Source organism: Nicotiana sylvestris, chromosome 10 (assembly GCF_000393655.2).
Source record: "Nicotiana sylvestris chromosome 10, ASM39365v2, whole genome shotgun sequence".
NCBI classification, from domain to species: Eukaryota; Viridiplantae; Streptophyta; class Magnoliopsida; order Solanales; family Solanaceae; genus Nicotiana; species Nicotiana sylvestris.
This window is the reverse complement of record NC_091066.1, coordinates 33,722,239-33,727,768: the sequence shown is the minus strand read 5'-3', so window position 1 is coordinate 33,727,768 and position 5,530 is coordinate 33,722,239.

Genomic DNA, 5,530 nt, shown 5'->3' with positions numbered 1-5,530 from the left:
CTGTGTTTTTGATATTTTGTTGGTTGATGTAAGGGACATTCAGGGTGAGGGATAGGTTTTCTAAGTTGCGGACCTGCTCAAGTTCTCCTTGTAACTCCTGTATCTTTTGTTCCAACCGCAAAACCAAGTCATTTGGTGCCGGAGTACTCCATCTGTCTGATGTTTCCTCGTTCTCCGCATTTTCCTTTCGAATACCATTTAAGTCATCCATCTTAGCTTTCCCTTTGCTTTTCGTATTACTTGGAGGAGGAGGAGGTGGAGGGCCTCTAGATCTAGTGTGATATGCTAATGATGCCAGTATATGCGAACCAACCCTGGGGGATGGGAATAATAAAGAATAAAGAAAAACAAAGGTAAACAAGTCAGTAAGGATTCTGAAATATTTGCGGTATTTAAACACATATTGCATGAATGTAAATTCGCGTCCTAATTTGGGAGCCTCGTTGTACCCGAGGTAAGCCTAGCGACAATTAGATTTGGAGAAATTCAGTGCCAATAATTGCCTCATTTCATTAATGTAAAAATAGACGACCCAAAATGACACTAAATAAGATAATGTTACTAATGGCACTTGGCCTTATTACATTTGAAAAGCAAGTAAACCTAATCTACTTGGTCCCCGAAGGACCCTCCCCAGACTGGATGTTTTTGTTGATCAGTTCGCGCAGGTTCAGCAGTAAGAATTCCCTTGCCAAATGTCCTCCTTCATTTCCCTTAGTGTTTTGGAAATCGGTGACTCTCTTTATCATTTTCCCTTCCAATTCCATCAGACTGTACTCCAGATATTCCAACCTTTCGCTAGATTTAACAGCCCTCTCTTTCCACTCATTGATCATTTCCATGTCGGCCTTATGCTGCTCCATATGCTCAACTTCAGACTCACGAATTCTTTTGCGCAGTTTGTTATAGTTCACCTGTGCTTTGACAATTTCGTCTATGAACCTATTTCCTGGACCAACCCTTGGCTCGAAGATTCCTATTATGTTATCATCCAACCATGAGGGGTAGAAGTATGTATGACCCTCATGATATCGATCTGGCTCGATGGTATCCTTTTCCATGATAATCTTCAAGTGCCACATGTATTGTGCTTCATTTTTATATGGGATGGCGTCACCCTGAAATTTGGCTATGAAGTGACTCATTTTAGCGACTCGTGGTATAACCTGTCTCCTGCCTGCCTGTCTCATAACCCTGAGGGGAGCATAAGGGTATATGCTCCTTAACCCAATCAATACCAAGTGTAAAGGAATATCCATGGATCTGATGATGAACTCGTCAGTAGGGAACTACTCGAACATCCATTGAACCTGGTCCTCGGTCAGATTGTTGAAAAACTGCACCCATCCTACAACGTCCTTTGGCTGAGCAAACATGTCTGGGATATAGGTCATTCTTTTGGGATGGTGGAAGGCTATATGATTATTCCACGGCCTTTGCGAAAATTTCTGACGGTATTGACCCTTTTGGAGATGTTCTAACAGTCAAAATTGCAGCAGCAAATTGCAACCCTCGAAGTATCTAAACCACTTCTGATAGCACTCCAAGGCTCAGTGCATATCTACGATGATCATAGGAACAATGGTATATGTCTGCCCCTCGATCCCGTCCATCAAAGTTTTGGCCACCATGGCCAGCCTGGTGTGGATTCTGTCCCCTTGGATCGGGAACACTAACATGCCCAAGAAACACATGATGAACACAAAGACCCTGCGGTGAATCCAACCTACTGAGGTGATGGAGAATTCATCATCGAAAATACGGTAAGACCTGATGTGACCGTATCGTTCATAGAGGAAGTCGAAAGGTATGTAGGAGTCTTTCAGGCACTTCAAGTCATCATTCTTCCTTAACCCCATCATCTTAAGAAATCCCCTAGTGGTGCGATTTTCAGGTACCAATAGACCAGGGCTATCCCAAGGCAACCCAGTGAATCCCCCTATTTCTTCTAAGAGATGGGTCATTTTTATGTTTTCGAAGCGGAACACAGCCCTTTCTTTGTCCTAGAACATGGTGGCAGCCTCGATCAACATTTTATTTGGTTGCAGGTCCAACAAAGAAGACAGATTTCCTAAGACCCTTTTCACATGATTTTGGTCACTTAAAGGAAGATCCCTCCCCCAATCTAGCAAAAGTGAAGGTATGCTACCGACCATGCCAAACCTGGGGACTTTGTGCCTCATTTTCTACAAAACAAAATACAGTTAGGCCCTTTCCCTATCCAGGTTCATCTACTTATACAACAATGATTAGCACATTGGCACTTATTTCTCCAAATTAATGCATACAATCGTGGTTGCGTCCGTTGGGATTATGGAAAACCCGATGGACTTTTGGGTGAGGCTTGTCTTAACGGGTTATTATGTTGATAACATATTAATCCGGCTAGGTTTGATCATGATGCATGCACAATTAATTAGAGTAAGGTTACTATAGAGGTCTAGACTGGGACCCTTAATCGGACAACTTGAGGGGAAAGGCACGGAACCATCGATTGCACCGCTGATCGACTAGTTTTATCGCAAATATGCCTTTCCGAATTTAAAGGGTGATATATAGGAAGAGCGCAAACACTCATCAAGCATTCTATAGGATTGATTACGCATGAGTGGAATATGATGTTGAGCATGATTTATGCAGCAATAATAACATGTTGTCAAGTATTTGCACGTTTAAAAATGATAAATGCGGCATTTAAATAATTGAAAGACAGTTACAAAAAAGAAAATAAGGAGACAAGTCAATTTCAGGAAATAAAAGAAATCGTAAATGCTTGAGAAATAAGCAATTAAATTCAAATAAAGGGGAAAGGGAAAGGGTAAACATGCATTAACAAAATAAAGCATGCTTAAGACTAATTCACAAAAACAAGTTCGTTATGTAAGAGCCTAAAATATCCCCAGCAGAGTCGTCATGCTGTCGCACCCCCTTTTTACTCGCGGAGTCCGGGTTTCAACATTCATTGGGAACAACTCATTTCCTTTTGGGAATTGGGTATGGAATTTGAAGATTCGCCACCTAACGGATTTAAGATGTGTTACACCTAAAGCAAATAACTCATAAAACCGATTTGCATTACCAGAGAATGGGTAAGGTCTCAAAATAACCTTGAGGGGAAGGTGTTAGGCACCCTTCGCGGTCCACAATGGTGGGTCCCGACCGAACTCAAATTATGTAAATTAGTCTTATAAACAGATAAAGCAAATTAGACAAATTGATATTACATTTAAAACAAGGGGTAAAAGGGGTCCTAGGTGTTTTAGCCTACAAGATCACATCTGTATAATACCCGGTAAACCTTCCTCAACTAAAGGGATTACACGTGAAATTAGCGCACAGGTCATCATATCCTTTAACTACCCAATTACCCTCCCCTTAGCGGTTGTATAAGCGATTTTGATTAAATGAACTCTATGCGTGCATTACCCGACCCTTCCTTATGGCACTAGAGGTGTTTAGGACCTCTAATTTAGGCAGTTCTAGACTTTCATAAGGTACTTAAAGGAGAAAAATCTAGGCGACAAGAAAGAACAAATAGGACTGTCAAGTAAAGAACAATTAAGGGGGCTCACATTTACCTCCACAATTAAGCAGATAATGGCACGCCTCAAACAGCAGGATTTCAGATATTTCAAAGGATCCTAGGGTAGAATATCTAGGTGAGCATGACAAACAGAATATACAGCATTGTGTTAAAGCGAGGCAATAGAGACCTAATAGTTTGTCTACTAATTTTAAGGCTTGCGGAATTTGGATAATTCACAAATAACAAAAAGGCGTTGTTTTACAGTTTGCAGAATTTCAATCGCCCTACAGGCTTGCCTAGGCGTGTATCAATGATGCCCTATGAACATGGTATCTAGTCACTAATCAGGAGTGTAGTAAACCAGTAAACAGTTTTAAGCAGGCAGTTTGGATCCTATAGGCATGTTGTCTAAGTGTAATGACTGATTTTAGACTTATAGATACTGGTAGCAAAATGCAGAAATTGGTTTTAGAAAACCTATAGGCATGACATCTAAATGCAGCAATTAGTTTTTAAAACCTTATTGACATGCAGAAAACTGATCTAGACTTTGTCGGCATATAGAGACTGATTTACAGGCATGGTGCCAAAAATGCAAGATTGATTTTAAACCCTATAGGCATGGTATCTAAATAAACAAACATTGTAACAAACCTATAGGCATGGTATCTCAATAACAGATATTGCAATAACCTATAGGCAAGGTTTCTAAGTAAACAAATATTGTAATACCTATGGATATGATATCTAATGCAAGTAAATAGTCATAATAGACCTAAGGACATGATTTCTACCCAGTTTCCCTACAAAAATTATATAAGAATCCCTCCCTTTTTACTAATTTTCCCAATATCTATTTACAAAAATCATTATTACAGACCATATAAATTATAGAAGAACAAACTATGCTATAGGGAGCTTGAATAGAGTTCCAAAGTGAACCTAGAAATTCCAGGCCTTCAAACAGTCCAAAATGACATAATCTCATAGTGCACCCAATAGTATCCTAGTGTGTCAAAGTTCCCAAGGGCCTTAGGGACCCCAGGCAATGCTCACACCAGAAAACTTTCAAAGTAACCCTTTGTGAGCAAGTTTGGAAATCCAACTCCAATGTATCAAAGTTTAGAGGAATCTCATGGACTCCTAAGCAATGCTCACACTAGAGGGCAAGACCCTAGGTGTTCTAAAAATAGGAGTTGAAAACAGGGGATAATATTTAAGAAAATAGTTTAGGATTCTCAGGAAGTAAGAGCAAACAGGGTCATTCAATCATTGTAACTCAAACAAAGATCCCAACAGTCAAATAGTATATAGAAACAAGATAACTTAGAGTTTCAACTTACTTTATTAACTGTCACTAGGTGAGCACACAGTCACACACAGAGGGGTAGAAAGGCTTAGGAGCAATGTTGATCAGAAGCCTGTGAAAGGTGAACATAAGGTAGAAAGAACATGCTAGTGGAGAAGTAGATAGACATAGGTCTAGTTTATATATATACAAGTATGCAGACTTGCTGAGAGTAGGAGTACATGAGTAAATAGGTTGAAAAGCAGGATACACATAAGTTCAATCAAACAGAAGTAGACATGTTATTGCAGTGAACACATAAATTGAACAGAAGTATACATGCTTATTATAGTAAACACATAGGTTTGCTTAAGCAAAAGAAAGGCATGTTGACTATTAAGGAGACACACAGATCAAATTGAACAGTAGTAAGCATAGAGTCTAGTGAACATGTTGATTGGAACAATAATAATAAAGCACAGGATCTAATGAGATAAGTAGACATGCTGGTAACAGGGCACATAGCTGAATTAAATGGCAGTAGACATGTTGAATAGGGAACACATACAGGCTCAGAAGAAAGACATACTGATTGTAAGAAAAACACATAGTTTAATTGAATGGCAATAGTGAGAGCATACCAGTTAAGGAAGCAGAAACAGAAGGTAAAGTAGGCGGGATTCAACAGTCTAGCCTTGGCTTTCAGCCTGCTAGAC